The 19,520-nt window shown below is 34.9% G+C and overlaps 1 protein-coding gene across 20 annotated transcripts in view; it reads right to left on the reverse strand.

The window, feature by feature from the left end:
* The window catches only part of SSBP2 (single stranded DNA binding protein 2), a 312,577-nt gene that overhangs the window by 169,230 nt on the left and 123,827 nt on the right, over nucleotides 1-19,520 (reverse strand). The window lies entirely within an intron of this gene.

The following is a 19,520-nucleotide window of genomic DNA, read 5'->3' on the forward strand; positions in this document are numbered from 1 at the left end:
TTTAAAGTGGAGAATGATGTCCAAGTACAAATGATCAATGGATCAACTGGACAAGTAAGATTAAAGCATGAGAGGGACTGGGCAGTCATGCTAATAAGGATGATGAAAGGAATTATGACAATAAAAGAGAAAAACTGGTACAGTAGCAGTTCTGAGTGTTAAGGATAAGAAAGAGAATGACAGAGGAAAAAAGAGAGCTATCCCTATGTTACATTAAAATGTATTCTCATTGGAGTTCCCATGGTGGCGCAGAAGTAACAATCTTGACTAGTATGCATGAGGACGCAGGTTAGATCCTGGGCCTTGCTTCAGTGGGTTAAGAATCCAGCATTGCCATGAGCTGTGGTGTAGGCCAGCAGCTACAGCTCTGATTCAACCCCTAGCCTGGGAACTTACACATGCCATGGGTTTGGCCCTAAAAAAAAAATAAATAAATAAAATAAAAAGAAAAAAAAAAGGCATTCTCATTAAGGATGGTTTGAAGAATGGTTACTTCATTACGTCTTTAATTTTACTCCTAGCTGCTTCTGTCCCCATCCACTGGAGAAATTGGAGTGGAAATATTCTGGTCTTAAATGCTATGGTTTCCACCATATAGTTTCAAGTAGCTGACAGTAAAAAAATAACACCTGGCCCCTGGAATGTGTGTGCGCAAGCACACGCACGTGCACACACACATATTATGTAATCAGATCAAGGCTTTCACAATAAGGAAAGGAAGCTGTCAAACAGCCCCTAGATACTACCTGGAGAATAGGTTTGCCAGTTCCTATTCTGACCAACTGCCAGCAACAGTTTTCAAATTAATTAAAACATATGGTCATTAAATTCACAACAAGAATGCATTATAAATAGACATCTTTTGCACTACAGACATATTCATAAGAAGTTGCCAATAAATATCATTTTTAAGTGTAAGAGATTCTTTATCTTAATTTCTGATCTTAATTTGGCAGTGACTCAACTCAATTTCAGTTTATCTGCCCTCTAGCTCTGCAGTTAAGCAACTAATGTTCTATAAATAATATTTAATGAATTACAAAAGTTACTATTTCAATAGGCCATTCAATAAGGTTTTGTAAAACAAACAAAAATGAGAACCTCTTGGTATCCACTTTGAAAATTCGAATTTGGGGAAGAGGGTGATCTAGGGTTGGGGCAAAGGGGCTTTTCTATAGAATAAAAACTTGTGTATTTCTATTAAAGTATGGTCTCTGTGATGCAAGATATTAGAGCAGAACTATAGAAATGATTTACCACTGTTCAATTTTTTTCAAAGAAATCTGTCTAAGAGTACAGCAATTAGAATTTACAGATTTGAGGAAAAAATGTTGTACTGGGAGGTGAAAAATATAGTCACAGTGATGTATCCTCAAGCGTGAAGAACCTCTATTGGGTCACACTCTTGGCATTGGGTCACATCAGGTGGACAGTGAGACCATCAGCCATGTTAACTCCAAATTCTGCTCAAGCTCACAAACATTTACCGAGTACCTGAACAAGATCTGCAGGGAAGAAAGATAAATGATGTGATAATTCAACCAAAAGACAGCCAATGCAAAATCAAAATCCATACTGGTATTTTATGTTAGTTCCCATTTCAGACTATAAATCTTAATTTTTCCATGGGAAAAAAAACTCACTATGTCTAGCCCCCTAATCTTGTGTTCCTATCTCCATATGGTATTGTTTTCTCTGCCTTGTATTAAAATTACTGTGTAACCCTAGCAGTTTGGTCCTGGATGGAAGAGATGGATATTATAGATAATAATAGTAATAATCCAGATATCTTAATATAGTCTCAGGTCTACTACACTACATCGAGTATACATCTGCTCAATGTCAAGGTAAACACTTTAGCTAGGATTCTCCTAAAAAAAAAAAAAAAAAAAAATCTCACCTGTAGGTGAGGAAAAAAACTACTTTGTGAATAGAAGGCAAGGACATCCAATGACACCATATGTTAACACCAAATGCTGATTTTATTGTACTCAGCTTCTGGCTTCTCCATTATCCAAGTATCATATTTTTAAGATATAGATGATTAAAGATAATCTTCAATATAGTTATAATGAAGGTCTTTAGACCACTTACTATCTCAGATCTAAAAATGAAAGAAAAATATATTGACAAAGTACAACATATTCTGCTTTTCTAACTGGAGCACCAAATAACACAGGAGAAAGTTCAATAAAAGTACAGACTGTAGTGGGGGTTTGGGATGGAAATGCTATAAAATTGGGTTGTGATGATTGTTGTACAACTATAAATGTAATAAAATTCATTGAAAAAAAAAGTACAGATTGTAGAGGTCAAATATACAATCCACCACTGTGGTTTAGCAGGTGTATTAATGGTCTGGTAGCTGATAAGCACCAACTGACTACAAGTTAATCATATCATTTGTTGCCTAGATCTATAAGAAACAAAGAGAAAAGGATCAGTGGTGAGGTGTGCTGCAAGTGAAATCAGTACGCATGGGTCAGAAATGTGAAGCTGGAAGTAACTGAGAGCATATAATCCCTAAGGATATGTAGCAATATTAAAGAGGCCACAGGATGGAGAGGAGGTTTGAGCTGCCACTGAGGTTAAATGTAAAATCAAAGTGTATGACTAGATGATCTGAAAAGTCACTTTTAGCTCCAAAAATCTGTTACTTTGTACCTTATGATCTTTGTGGAGGCACTACCATGTTAATAGAAATCTTAAGAGCCAAGAAGAAAATTCCACTAAGAACAGTTACTCTACTGAGTTGAAAAATTTAATTTCAGTCTTTTAAAAACAGGAGAGAGAAAAATGATGACTTTTTGCCACAAAAGACAGAGGAAAATGTTTCTGCTGGGAGAATCGATCACTTACAGCTATTTATTGTTAAAACTGAGCGTAGTACAATAATTTTAAGTATATAAGTACAGGAGATAAAGTGTGTATATATATTTTGTAGAAAAAAAGCTAAAAATAGTCTTGTTCTCACAATGGAGTCTCTGTGCCCTATCTCCTCAATATTTCCCATGTAGATGGTTCCTTTTCAGCAAAGATACATATAAAAATGCAATTTAAAACATGAGAAAGTCATATAATTATTTCAAAAACACATACTTTAATTAAACTTTATCTTAGTTACAAATTCTAAAACTTTTTAATTCAGAAATTTAGATTTAAAGCTTACCAGGTTAAAAATACATAAATGTCCTTAACAGCAGCCATCAAGTTCTATCTCAGCCAAAGCTTCCTGAGTTTTTCAAAAGACTTCCTAAACTGAGTCTCAAAGTAAATAGCTTTTCCCTTGGAATATAAGCTCTGTTTGTTTAAGTATTAGGTTAAAGCTCTGATTGTTTTATCTAAGAAAACCCATCTTCACAAGACAAAAGTATCCCTCTTTGTTTGGGGTTGGGGTCTAGGGGCTGCCATTATTTTTCCCCTTGTAAAATTTTTAAAAATACTGAAATTAAAATAGTTAATAAAATTAAGTTCTCTATTTTGAGGAAATTACACTTAAAATTTATGGTACAAAAGATGAGACTTTTCCATCTTAATCATTAAAAAGAAGCTAACTAGTTTAATATGCATTCTCATAAATTCACAAAAACATTATTCTCAAAACAGTTTATACTGAACCTAATGTGTATGTACTCAATTTCTGTATTAAACTTCTATTACACAGTATAATTTCCTTTATAACACGTATTTCTCATTTACAAAAGATATATTAGTGGCACAAACATGAAGAAAAATTTTGTAATTACTAAAATTTGATAAACACATATGATCAGATTTATTACTATCCTCTTTTAACATGTAAATACTTTAAGTAACCAACAAAGGAACTATGAAAACTACACCAAACGGGTAGATGGGGCTACCACATGTATATTTCTCCCTCACTTTGAAAAGTAGACATTCTGACACATTTCCAATTAGAAATGTAGCTTCCCATCACTGTTCAACTAGTTTTCTAATATGTTAGATTACTGGTGATAGATAAGAAAAGATGATTCTACATACATCATAAATCTAGAGAAAAGAGAATAAATCAATTACTGAGCCATTCATTGATAGCTTAGTCATTCTTTTTAGTGATCAGTGACATTCAAACATGTGGCCTAAAACTTTATGTTTCATCTAGATGTTTACCAAGAATTATGTTGTAGTAGTAGAAAATGATTAGTTAGCTGAATTTCTAATAGTTCTTGCAATATATTATATTTGAAAAAGTTAACTGTTCACATTTAGACAAATATTCACACAAGATAGCTTCAAGTGATGCATTAGGTAATTGTGAAATATTTCCTATCTCTTACTAAAGTACAAAGAAAGAACTTTTATTGTATAGCTTTGCTATCTTGGACTAAACGACCCCTTTAAATTCTATTTTAACCATAAAAAATACTGCAAAGGCAAATACAGAAGATTTTTTCTTATAACAGTTGCTTTCCAAACAGTTGCGTATAATACCAAAGGAAAACACAGGAAACAAAGGTCAAATAAGGAGCCTATATGATATGAAGAAACAGGAAAACCAAACCCAGCACATACTTAAATGCTAAATGCCTACACTGTAAGATAGGAGAGTTGTAATGTTTAGCAGCAAGATAATCTTCTGGTATAAATATTCAGTGAGGTGGTGGGAGATCAGGTAAGAGTAAACAGGTAGATAATACTGCTGTGCAGAAATTCCATACCTAATAATAATTATATGTTAAGTACACCTAATCCAACTCATTAGGATGAGACAGTTATAATTTTTTAAATGATGGCCATAAATACTTCACGCAGCTTGTTTACATACATCATATTATTTAATCTTTAAACCAACCCTCTGAATTAAGTAGTTTCTAATTTGGAAACAAAAGAGAATAGTATAACACTTGTACCTCATATAAACTATTAAATAAGAAAAGTAGGTCTTCCTAGAAAATTCCGGAATCCACAAAAGCAGAAAATATATGGATCGGGCATCTTTGTACCAACAGCACTGATGCAAAAGCGACTGTGAGTTTATATTTGCTTTAGAGTAAAAATATACAAATGTCTCTCCCCTCCAACTCACTCCATCCTCAATCTTCTCTCAGTCATGCTATTCAATTGCCCTAGTATATCCTTTGTCTCTTTTTACCTATCTTTACATTCCCCATCTTCAGTTCAATTCCAGTTTCCTCCTTAAAGGCTTCTCCAATGAATTCAGCTTACTCTAATTTCTTTCTTCTCTGCATACTACATATAAGAAAATCCTAATCTAGATATTATTCTAAAATTTCATTTGCAAACCAGTTGTTTGAAACTTGGAATGGGGTTTTACTTTAGAAAACTTGCTATAAATTTCTAAGTGTCTCATAAAAGCCTTTTAAATTCCTAGTAGAAATACTATTTGTGGTGAAAAGTAATAGAAAATTGTTTCTATAACATTTTAATAGCTTACAACAAATGTTAGTGTTTGTTCAATTAGCAGTACATGAGGAAACATAACCAGAGTTCTTTATTGATCTGAATGGAGCTTTTGGATGTTTTCTGGAAGGAACTTCAAAGCTAACAGCAGTGTGCAAGAGAGTTAACATCGTGTGATTGAGTTTGCTCTCCTTAAAAAGGTTTGCATGCAAGTTTGGTCTTTGGCTGTCTTCTGGGAACTTTGATTTTGGGAGAGTTCTCACCTTTCACAAAATGATGGCTTACTATGCCTAAACTGTTTGCACAAACAATACAGTATACACTGAACGCTTCTTTTCCTTCTACCAGAGTACCTACATGACCAGTCCCCAGTAAAACCCTTAGGCACTGAGTCTCACATAAACTTCCTTGATGGAAGTTTCACATTTTTTTTTCCTTCCAGTTTTATTGAGACATAATTGACATATAGCACAGTATAAATTTAAGGTGTAGAGCATAATGATTTGATTTACATCCTGAAATGAGCATCACAATAAATTTAGAAACAAAATTAAAGAAATAGAAAAAAAGTTTTTTTTTCTGGTGATAAGAACTCTTAGGATTTATTCTCTTAAAAACTTTCACTAACTTTCAGCAGTGTTAATTATAGTTATCATGTAGTATATATATCCCTAGTACTTATTTATCTTCTAACTGAAGTTTTTATCTTTTGACCACCTTTATCCAGTTCTCTCTTTCCTTCCCCACAACCTGGTAATCACCAACTGGATCTGTTTTTTTTTTTTTTTTTTTTTGGGGGGGGGGGTTGGCTTTTTTTCCCTTAGGGCTGTACCCACAGCATATGGAAATTCCCAAGATAGGGGTTGAATAGGAGCTGCAGCTGCTGCCCTACAACACAGCCACACAATGCCGGATCCAAGCCTCATCTGCAACCTACACCGCAGCTTGCAGCAACACCAGATCCTTAATCCACAGAATGAAGCCAGGTATCAAACCCGCATCCTCATGCATACTAGTTGGGTTTTTAATCTGCTGAGCCACAACGGGAACTCCCCTGATCTCTTCTTCTATGAGTTTGTTTTTGAAGTATAATTGACCTACAATACTACGTTAGTTGCTCTTATACAACAGTGATTTAATATTTCTATGCCTTTCAAAATGACCACCATAATAAGTCTAGTTAAAATAGTCACTATACAAAGATATGTGTAGCTATTGACTATATTTCCCACACTGCACATTTCATCTCTGAGGCTCATTTATTTTATAACTGGAGTCTGTTGTCTTTGTATGTTCCTCACCTCTTTCTCTCCTCCTCCTACCCCTTAGCCCTCTGGCAAATGCCTGTTTGTTCTCTGTATTGATAATTCTGTTTCTGTTTTGTTATTTATTTGTTTTGATATTTAGATTCCACATATAAGTTAAATCAAAGTGTCTATCTTTCTCTGTTCAACTTATTTCCCTTATCATGACTATTTCACTTAACACATACCCTCTAGGTCTAATCATGCTGCACATGGCAAGATTTAATTCTTTTTATGGATGAATAATAGTTCATTGTATACATACATACCACATTCTGTTTATCCATTTAGGTTGGACACTTAGGTTGCTTCCATATCTTGGCTATTGTAAATAATACTGCAATAAAAGCAAAGGTGCATATATCTTTTAGAATTAGTATTTTTGTTTTCTCCAGATAAATACCTAGGAGTGGAATTGATGGATCATATGGTAGTTCTATTTCTTTGGCCATGCCCACGGCATGCAGAAGTTACTGGGCCAGGTATCCAACCCAAGCCACAGCAGTGACAATGCTGGATCCTTAACCATTAGGCCATCAGGGAGCTCTGGCAGTTCTACTTTTTTTTCTTTTTTTTTTTTTAAGGCCGCACTTGCAGCATATGGAAGTTCCCCAGGTAGGGGTGGAATTGGAGCTGCAGTTGCCTGCCTATGGCACAGTCACAGCAATGCAGGATCTGAGCCGTGTCTGCAACCTACACCACAGCTCATAGCAATGCCGGATCCTTAACCCACTGAGTAAAGCCAGGGATCAGACCTGCATGCTCGCGGACACTAGTTGAGTTTGTAACCCACTGAGCCACAAAGGGAACTTCCCTGCAGTTCTATTTTTAACATTTTAACAAGGAATTATTGGAGGAATTTAGTGGATCTTGTATACCTCTACTGCTGGTAGGGGACTCTTGGCAGCTTGCATCTAGTTTCCTCCAGCACCTTCTCCCAGCTTGGAGCCTTCGCCCTTTTCCCCCAGCCTTCCTCTGCCCCTTTTTTCTTTTATAAGCTTTTGCTGTATAAATCATATCAGTGAGTATGACTATATACTGAGCTCTGTGAATCCTGAATTTTCAGGTGGTCTTAGTATAGCAACCAGACACAAGCTGTTACTATGTTTTGTCTCATTTCCATTAAAATGTGTGATTATTTCATCCTTAACACAAATAAACTACTAATAATATTCTTATTCATCTCATTTCTGATTAGGATTGTTTGAGGTTTTTGTATATAAGATGAGCAAAAGAGAAAGACTTTACCATAAAAATGAAACCATATTTAGAAAAGGAGAAAAGTTAAATATGCTATCAATATGTACATGTGAGGGGAAAAAAATCTTGAAATAGAGTGAACTGAGATGTGATTTGGGAATGGGGTCCAGATAGGGAGGAAAGGAAGGAAACCTGGAACATAAGAGTCCTATGAAGAAGGAGGAAGGTGGCAGATGAAGACACTGAATATATTCATCTCTGCCCTTGCTGCCATATTGGTACATGACATCTTGGTTGCTAAGACTCAATAAAGAACAATAATTGACTTCTGGAGTACAATGGGTGACTACTTGGTAAATACTTGTTGAACAAGCTCAACATTCTCATAGAACAGTTACGTAGTGACCAAATTTTCAGAAGGTTATGAATAAATGAGACACTTTTTTCACAGAAAAGTTTTTAAAAAAACACTTTCTGACAAGATGCCTGGGAACTTTACAACAACAACTTAGGAACAAAAAAGTAATGAGGGTCATGTATCAATCAGACCTTCAAAAAATATTAAATAGTAGCAAATCAACTCTTACATGGACAGCTAATAAAGTAAAAAAAAAATCTTTAAAGGTAAAAAGACATATTTTAAGGCAAGAAAATTCTGATCATCAAAGAAAGATGGGGGGATCTATGAGGCAGAGTATGAAAGGTTTAAATTAGAAGTTACAAAAATCAAAACACAATTCAAGACCTTAACAAGAGTCTCTAAACCAATAATAAAAAGTTCTTTAAATAAATCAAAAACAGGAAGTCAGATAGATTATAACTGGTTCAGTTAACCTTGGTAAAAATAAATGCACTCATGGGTGAAAAGTATATTGTGAAAGGTAATAATAAAATCAATTTGTATAGAGTTTTACATTTTTCAGAGGTCATTTATACGCAATATTTCAGTTGAGTCTTGCAACAACTCTATAAGAGGAACAAAGATCTTAAAATCTTCTTTTTTTCACTTTCAGAAAAAAGAGACATTCAGCTAGATGAATGATTGATTTTAGATGAACTAACTAATAAAAGAAGAGCTGATACCAAAACCCATATTTTTCTAATTCTTAAAAATGGGATTTCTTTTCCCCACCAATGTATTTCAAACTATGCCTTAGAAACATGTTTGGGGTGAAGAAGTCAAGTGCTGAGAAGAACTATCAGGCTCTAGTCAGAAATTTTAAAAGAACTTATTAGAAAGAAAATTAAAATGGAACTTGTAGACCTTTCAGATCAAGTGAGCAGCACAGGAAATATCATAAACACAGTTGAACAATATGAGCATATATTGAGGGATCTGCTCATAGGTTTTCTACATAAGATAGAGAAAGCTAGAAACACATCATTTCCAACTTTACAACATAAAAAACAGTTAATTTACAAAACTGCAGATTTTCTTGAACCTATCAGAGAGCTTATCTAAATACAGACAAACACCTCCAAGGAGAAACAGGATGAGGACACTTGATAACCTAAAGCAGATGCCAGATGGAATACAAGCTGGTAAGAACCCAGCTAAAATTTCCAACAAATTGCTAAGGGCTGAGTATGAACTAGCATGAGATCATAGAATCCCTGGGAGCCAGAAATACTCATCTAGTCACAGACCCTTCTCCACAATGTTCTCACAAGAAAAACTGGGAGAAAGCAAGTGACTGAAGAGAGTCTCCCTACTGTAACTGGCCTAGAGGAGAGGAAAAGCAGCTCCTGTGAAAAAGCTACAAAGCTCCATCTAGTCCCCTCTCTCCTGAGAAACAACAAAAAACCTACAGCTCTTAGGACACAAGCAAAGGCCCATTAAAGCTGTGGGAAAAAAATGGGGGGCGGAGGGAACACATCTCCAGTTTTGGAAATGAAGGGTGTAGAAGAACATCCTGAACCAAGACTACTAGCCACCCCCTACCACAGGGATAGAACAGGGTTACACAGAATCTGACACTCTTGAGACCCAGGGAAACAAGCCCTGCCTAACACTGAAGCTGAATTAGAACAACAGGGAATGCCATCCCTGCTCCTACACTACCAGCCTGATAAGCATCAAGTAACAAGCAAAGCAGTCAACTTCTAGGGGAGGTGCCAGATAGTAAAAAGAGACCCTCTTTTAGGCTCATAAACAAATAGAGGACTTGGAGCTAAAGGCAGACTACATAGTGAAAAAAACTCTTGAGCAAAACAGCCTCTATCTTAAACACAAAGTAATGCTAGAGAAATCTGAAGTCTGTGGTACACTAATACCAACGCAACAACAAATCCAAGCCCAGCTCAGTTCCTAAGTTAACTCAATGCTCTGCCCACACATTAAAGAATTAGGAAAAGAAGAGATACATAATTTCCTAGGCATAAATAAAATTTACCTTAGTCTCAATTGCCCTACAAAGAGGTTAGCTTTCAACCAAAAAAGTACAAGACAAACAAAAATGAATTAAAAAATGAGACTGTTAACCAACAAAGAAATAAACCGTGATATGACATTATTGGAATCATCAGACAAAACGTTTTAAACCTCTAGGATTAATACGCTAGAAGCTCTAATGGAAAAGATGGACCACAAGCATGAACAAATAGGAAACTTCAGTAGAAAAGTGAAAATTATGAAAAATAATCAAATTGAAATGCAAGAAGTAAAAAGACTAGTAACAGAGATGAGGACTGCCTTTGACAAATCCATCAGTGAACTCAACACTGAAGGAGGCATCTGTGAACCTGTAAATAAGTCCAAAAAAAGTACTCAAAGTAAAAAATAGAGAAAAAAAGAATAAAAAAAGAACAGATCGTTTAAGAGCTACTGAACAATATCAAACAGTCTAACATACCTGCAAAGAGAAGAAAAAAGAGGACAGAAAAAATATTTGAAAATATAATAGTTGAACATTTTTTAAAATTAATAATAGACAAACACAAATCCATCCTGATCAAAAATATCAAGCATGATAAAAATCATACCTAGACACATAATATTAAAATCTTAAGATAAAAAGAAATCTTGAAGGCATCCAGAAATAAAAAGACATATTACATACAGAAGGACAATTTGTTGATAGGAATTACAACAAACTCTCATCATAACTTACCATACAAAAACAAGAGAGTGACAATTTACAGAGGATCAAACATCACAGAGCAGAGACAAGCCATGCCTACTACAACCTGTCCAAATTCCAGCCTGCAACACAGCAACGCAGGATCCAAGCCACATCTATGACCTACACCACACCTCACAGCAGCGCCAGATCCTTAACCCACTAAGTGAGGCCAGGGATCAAACCCGTGTCCTCATGGATATTAGTCAGGTTTGTTAACGCTGAGCCACAATGGGAACTCTGGTCTAACTACCTTTTTAAAAACAAAAAGAAGATGTAGATTACATACTAGAAATAAGATAAATCACACATAATAGTAATTTTAGATTTCTATCTGTGGATCACAAATTATGCATATCGTACACTAAAGTTCTGCAAAGTTAAAAATCCTGCACAAATTAGAAAATAAAATTCACACCAGTGTTTCATAATACTTCTGTCATTGTTATAAACAACAGGATCATAGGAAAAGACTGTAAGGAACATAAGATAAAGAAGAAAAAGGGATACATGCATCCATATGCAGCACTATTCGCAATAGCCAAGACATGGAAACAACCTAAATGTCCATCAGCAGATGAATGGATTAAGAAGATGTGGTGTATATACACAATGGAATGCTACTCAGCCATAAAAAAAAAAATAATAGTAATAATGCCATTTGCAGCAACATGGATGGAACCAGAGACTCTCATGCTAAGTGACATAAGTCCGAAGGAGAAAGACAAACACCACTTATATCTGGAATCTAATATACAGCACAAATGAACCTTTCCACAGAAAAGAAACTCATTGGAGAACAGACTTGTAGTTGTCAAGGGGGAGGAGGGAGGGAGTGGGATGGGCTCGGAGTCTGGGGTTAACAGATGCAAACTACTGAATTTGGAATGGATAAGCAATGAGATCCTGCTGTATAGCACTGGAAGCTATGTCTAGTCACATATGATGGAGGATAATGTGAGAAAAACAATGTATATATGTATGTGACTGGGTCACTATGCTGTACAGCAGAAAATTGATACAACACTGTAGACTAGCTATAATGAAAAAAAATCACTTTTAAAAAAAAGGAAGAAAAAGGGAAGGAAAAACCATAAATTGGTAATCAAAAATTTTAAAAGGAAAAACACCAAACTACTTACAAATTACTTTGCTTATTTTTCTTGCCACAGCAACAAAACAGCATAGTAAATAGATACTCAAGTTGCACAGAAAGGCAATGCTTTCCTTTAGAAATGCTTTCCTTATAACTCTCCATACTTGATTACCTTGAATGTGCTGAACAGAGAGTAAAAAATCACTATTTAGGGTATATATTTTTATATACAAAAGCAAAGTCATTACACTATTGTCCAGTCCATCTATATAATTCACCACATGCAAATGAAGCACTTATATCAATATTTTAAACCATCTCTGGACAGTAGTGAAAAATAGTAAGCTAAAGTAGTTTTTAATTGATATAATAGTTATTTCATTAACAGATAAATCCTGAATTTGGAAAAATCGACCACTGTATATTTCTAAATTGAGGCCTTTGTTGGTAATTTCCATAGACCCCATTTAAAAAATGATCCTATGTATTACATATTCATTTTTCAAAGGGTATCTGCATTTATAATGTGAGTTAATGGGTGTAATAGAATTCAATCTGTGAGAATTAGAAACAAGAGTGGGGAGGCAGGTGTGGCTGTAACAGCAACAGGAGGAATCCTTCCACCTGTTTACTTTGACTATGGTGGTAGACACAGGAACGTACAAATGATAAAAAAAAATCACGCAAAACTAGATACACACAAAAATACAAAGGAGTACAAGAAAAACCGGGGAAACCTGAATTAGATGGTGTAATGAGAAGGCTGGAGGACATCCCCCAGAACAGAGAGAAGTACTCCTAGCAGGACTGGGCCCAGTACCAATAAAGGTAGTCGTACATGTGCTTGTTGGATATCAAACCTTATTGTACTTGAGTTTTGGAAGACGCGTTACCATCAGGGGAAACTAAGTAAAGGCTACACGGGATTTCTCTGTACTATGTCTTACAACTGCATGTGATTCTATAATTATCTCAAAATAAAAAGTTTAGTTTAAAAACTCAATCTGGCACAGTCCACTCAATTTTCACAATTCACATCCCAACCCAAGGTATAGTCACTCCCTCCCCCTACTCCCCAGAGTTTCTTCATAATTACAATATTAGTTCAAAGTCTAAGATCTAATCATCTAAATCAGGTCAAGATGCAAATGATGTTCTTGGGTAGGGCATCTTGAGTACAATTCTTCTCAATACAAGACCTGCCAACTAAAGAGACAAGTTATCTACCTCCCACACATCCAAAATAATATTTCATACAGACAAGAACTGATGATCAGATTTTTCAGTGACATCACTGATCATGTGAAGTGTTATTAAGATACACTGTACTTTCTGGACTCCCCGTCGTGGCTCAGTGGTTAACGAATCCGATTTGGAACCACAAGATTATGGGTTTGATCCCTGGCCTTGCTCAGTGGGTTGAGGATCTGGTGTTGCCGTGAGCTGTAGTGTAGGTCGCAGACATGGCTTGGATCCTGAGTTGCTGTGGCTCTGGCGTAGGCCGGCGGCTACAGCTCCAATTAGACCCCTAGCCTGGGAACCTCCATATGCCACAGGTGCGGTCCTAGAAAAAGACAAAAAAAAAAAAAAAAAAAAGAGAGAGAGAGAGAGAGAAGAAGAAGAAGAAAAGAAAAAAAAAGATACACTGTATTTTCCATTGAAAATGAAAATATTATCTGAGAAATCTAACCCAACTCCTCCAAGCTTTCTATATGATAAAAACTCACTTTTAGTATTTTGGACCAGTTTAAACAGTATTTCTTTCTCCACTTAAAATGAAGTAAAGAGATATCAGGAACTCATGAGATAAGGATTTAAAGTATTTTTAATAAATCTGATCAACATTTACCTATATATTCAAATTGAAGATTATTTTTTATTAGAAAACTAGTTTAATGTATAAATTAATCTCTGACTTTCAGAACTTTCCTAAATATCAAGGTCTTATTTCTAATTCTTAGTCCCTTTCTCTGAATCTTTAAACACTTACTTTATTAAGTAGAATTTATATTTCTTACTCTTTATTTTAAAAGTTGATCCTCAGGATGATTCATTAAAAAAAACTTATTTTTAAATAAAAATTAAAAAAATAAAAACTCTAAACTGAATTACTGTTTATCCTTTTTAATTTGTTTTAACTCTCCCCCAAGTCACTGACTCCCCTCAACAGAGAAATGGTTCTTATGTCTTTATTCTTGACAGCACCACTGTTAAGATAAAATATCTACCTACATACTCAAGGGAAAAACATGCACAATTTTTTTCTACAAATATTTACTGACAAGATCTATTACTCACTCTTTAGATTTCATATAAACCTCCATTATTAGTATAAACAAATAAATGAGATTTTACAGAAATCACAGTTCAACTTAAAAAACCCCTAAATTTCTTTTTATAATCTAAACTAATCAACCCTAGTTCCCTAAGCACCTCTTTTTATTGCTATTCTAGTCTTCTGATATGAATAAGGAAAGCATCAGATGCTATTTGTTCTTCACAGGTACTAATGCCTCATGAGAACTATATATACATTTAAATCACAGAAAACTATATATAATCATCATGTCTTAAACTTCCTAAAATAAGGGGAGTAACTCCTTCTGGCTTTTTTATATTTCAAAGAAAATTAGCTATTACTTTAGCTTCATGAAATTTTTTTTAAAAGGAAAGGGAAAATACTTTAATCAAATAGTCTACATAAAAAGCAAATCAGGTAGAGCACTGACAGGAAATTTATTGTATTTTTTATATAATTGCTATACCGTATTATATAAGTTATAGGTATACAACTCAGGCACAAAAAATGAAATTTTGGGAAAAAAATGAAATTTCGTCATTTGAAATAACATTGGTTGGTTTGGAAGGAATTATGCCAAGTGAAATGAGTCAGACAGAAAAAGACAAATTCTACTTATATGTGGAATCAAACTAATAATGCAATCTCATTAAACTGCAACCTTAAATCTATAAGGTGGACAATTTACTAAGGTCAGAGTAGTTAAGAAAGTCCTCTCTTAAGAGGCAAAATTTGACTTATATCCTGAACGAACTGAGAGCTTGCAAAGGCAGAAGCAGACATATTATAAGAGGAAAGCCTACCTTTCCCACTGATGGAAACAGTTCATTTGTTTGACAGAACTTACATCTGGAAAAGGAGGCTGAGAGTTTATCCAGAGAGTATCTAGAAAACTGAACTGAGCAAGCAGGTCCCTAACCAAAGGCACCAATCATTTTTGTTTTAGAAACGAACATCTCTCAGATAAGACACAGGAATTCAGTAGATGGTCCAACTGGATGCACAACTTTGACACAGGCAAATATAGGAGTTGGCTAAAAGCAACTGAAGGGAGCTAGTAATCAAAGGCGGAAAACTTCTCTAAGTAACACATGATGTCAAATATCACTGGCACTGAAGAAACTAAGCCTGAACATTTGTTAAGAAAACACAAGCTTAGCTTCCTTCCTTCAAAGTTAGAATTCACCTGGAAGTCCCACAAGTTGACAAGCTGATGGAAAACTAAGCATTAAAAGGCAGCTGAAAAAATAAATAAATAAAAATAAAAGGCAGCTGAAGAGCCCGAAGGAGAACCTTTGAGGAAGAGAGGAGAAGACAAATGCAGAACATTGAAAATGCATTTGAAATTAAGAGACCAGCAAGCAGAAACAATTCTGCACATATTTATAGATGGCTATATCAAAATACAATGGGGCCACAAATCAAATAACTATAATGGTCACACACATAAAAAAGAAAAAGCAAGCAAAACATAACACTAAAGATGGTCAGTAAATCACAAAAGAAGGCAACAAAAAGAGGAAGGAAAGAAAAAAGACCCAAAATAGCAATCCAAAAAATTAAGTAAATGACAATAAGTACATACATATCCATAATTACATTGAATATAAATGGATTAAATGCTCCAACTAAATGATACAGACTGACTGAATGGACTCAAAAACAAGACCCATGTATATGCTGCCTACAAGAGATCCACTTCAGATCTAAGGACACACACAGACTTAAAGTGAGGGGGTAGAGGAAAATATTACATGCAAATAGAAACTACAGAAAAGCAGGAGTAGCAATACTCATATCAGACAAAATAGATTTTAAAATAAGAAGGTCACAGGAGACAAAGAAGGATACTACATAGTGATTAAAGAATCAATCCAAGAAGAAGAAATAGCAATTGTAAATATGTGTGCATCCAACATAGGAGCACCCCAATATACAAAGCGACTACCAAGAGCCATAAAAAGAGAAACTGACAGTAACACAATAATAGTAGGGGACTTTAACACCCCACTTACAGCAATAGACAGATCATTCAGATATAAAATCACCAAGGAAATACAGGCCTTAAATGATATATTAGACCAAACAGATTTAACTGATACCTATAGAACTTTTCACCCCAAAGCAGCAGAATATACTTTCTTCTCAAGTGTACACGGAACATTCTCTGGGCTAGATCACATCTTGGGCCACAGTTCAAGCCTTGTTAATTTTAAAAAAACTGAAATTACTTCAAGCATTTTCTCTGATCACAATGCTATGAGACTAGAATCAACTACAAGGAAAAAATAGCAAAAAACACAAACTCCTGGAAGCTAAACAATATGCTACTAAACAACCAATGGATCACTGAAGAACTCAAAGAGGAAATTAAAAGATATTTAGAGACAAATGACAATTAAGATACAACAATCCAAAACCTATGGGACACAGCAAAAGCAATTATGAGAGGGAAGTTTATAGCAATACAATCATATCTCAGGAAAGAAGAAAAAACTCAAACAACCTAACCTTACAACTTAAACATCTAGAGAAGGAAGAACAGACAAAGTCCAAATTTAGTAGGAGGAAAGAGATCATAAAGATTAGAGTGGAAACTAATAACATAGATAACAAAGAAAACAATTGAGAATATCAATGAAACCAAAAGTTTGTTTGAAAAGATCAACAAAATTGATACACCTTTAGCCAGACTCATCAAGAAAAAAAGAAAGAGGGTTCAAATCATTAAAATTAGAAATGAAAAAGGAAAGGTTACAACCGACACTACAGAAATACAAAGGATCATGAGAGACTACTATGAGCAACTGTATGCTAATAAAATGGACAATCTAGTAGAAATGGACAGATTCTTACAAAGGTACAACCTACCAAGACTGGACCAGGAAGAAATAGAAGATAAAACAAACCAATCATAAGCACTGAAATTGAAAATGTGACTTAAAAAATTCCAAAAACCAAAAGTCCAGGACCTGATGGCTTCTCAGCTAAGTTCTACCAAACATTCAGAGAAGAGTTAACATCTCTTCTGAAACTTTTCCAAAAAATTGCAGAGGAAGGGACACTCCCAAGCTCATTCTATGAAGCCAACACCACCCTTACACCAAAACCAGAGAAAGATACCACAAAAAAAGAAAATTACAGGCCAACATCACTGATGAACATAGATGCAAAAATCCTCAACAAAACATTAGCAAACCACATACAAATGTATATTAAAAAGATCATACACCATGATCAAGTAGGATTTATCCCAGGGTTGCAAAGATTCTTCAATATCTGCCAATCTATCAATGTGATACACTGCATCAACAAAATGAAAAATAAAAACTATATGATCATTTCAATAGATGCAGAAAAAGCTTTTGACAAATTCAACACCCATTCCTGACAAAAACTATCCAGAGAGGGGCACAGAGGGGAACTACCTGAATATAATAAACACTGTTTATGACAAACTCACACCTAACACCATTCTCAATGGTGAAAAAGTGAAAACATTTCCACTAAGATCAGGAACAACACAAGGATGTCCACTTTCACCAGTGTTATTCAACATAGTTTTGGAAGTCCTAGCCATGGCAATCAGAGAAGGAAAAGAAAGAAAAGGATTCCAAATTGGACGAGAAGAAGTAATATTATCACTGTTTGCAGATGACATGATACCATACCTAGAAAATCCTAAAAACACTACCAGAAAACTATTAAAGCTCATCAATGAATTTGGTAGTCATTGGATACAAAATTAATACACAGAAATTGACTGCATTTCTACATACTAATAATGAAAGATCATTCAGAAAGAGAAATTAGGGAAACCATCCCATTTCATCAAAAAGAATAACATGCCTAGGAATAAACCTATTTAGAGACAAAAGACCTGTATGCTGAAAACTATAAGACACTGATGAAAGAAATCAAAGAAGACACGTGGATGGAAAGATATACCATGCTCTTGGATTGGAAGAATCAGTATAGTCAAAATGACAACACTACCTAAGGCAATCTACAGATTCAATGCAATCCCTATCAAATTACCAATGCCATTCTTTATATAAATAGAATAAAATATTTTAAAATTTGTATGGAAACATTTAAGACCTCAAATAGCCAAAGCAATATTGGAGAGAGAAAAAAAAATTAAAAAAAATAAAATGGAACTGGAGGAATTAGGCCCCCTGACTTCAGACTCTACTACAAAGCTACAGTCATCGAAACATTACAGTACTGGCACAAAACAGAAATATAGATCAATGCATAAAAAGCCCAGAAATAAACCAAGCACCTATGGTCAACTAATCGATGACAAATGAGGCAAGAAAATACAGTGGAGGAAAGACAGTTTCCTGTCTTTATGGTCTTTAACCCCACACACAAAAATAAACTCAAAATGGATTAAAGACCTAAATCTAAGGCCAGATACTCTAAAACTCCTAGAGTGCCCAGGCAGGACACTCTTTGACATAAATCACAGCAACATCTTGTTGGACCCTTCTCCTAGAATAATAAAGACACAAATAAACCAATGGGACCTAATTAAACTCGAAAGCTTCTACACAACAACAGAAACCATGAAAAAATGAAAAGACAACTTACAGAATGGGAGAAAATCTTTGCAAACAATTCAACCGACAAAGGTTTAATCTCCAAAACATACAAACAACTCATATAACTCAACAACAAAAAAACCAACCCAATTGATAAATGAGCAGAAGACCTAAATAGACATTTCTCCAAAGAGGACATACAGATGGCCAGCAGGCACATGAAAAAAATGCTCAACATCACTAATTATCAGAGAAATGCAAGTCAAAACTACAATGAGGTACCACTTGCAGCAATTAGAGTGGCCATAATTAATAAATCAACAAACAACAAATGCTGGAGATGATGTGAAAAAAGGGAACCTTCCTTCACTGTTGGTGGGAATGTAAATTGGTACAACTACTATGGAAAACAGTATGGAAATATCTCAGAAAACTAAAAACAGAACTACCATGTGATCCAGCAATCCCACTTCTGGACATATATCTGGACAAAACTTTAATTGAAAAAGATAGATGCCCCCCCTATATTCAGTGAAGCGCTATTCACAATAGCAAAGACATAGAAACAAC

The sequence above is a fragment of the Sus scrofa genome, chromosome 2 (genome assembly GCF_054392235.1).
Source record: "Sus scrofa isolate SSC_HxYL_T2T_F1_AM1 chromosome 2, Sscrofa_HxYL_maternal_Yorkshire_Landrace_v2.0, whole genome shotgun sequence".
NCBI lineage: Eukaryota > Metazoa > Chordata > Mammalia > Artiodactyla > Suidae > Sus > Sus scrofa.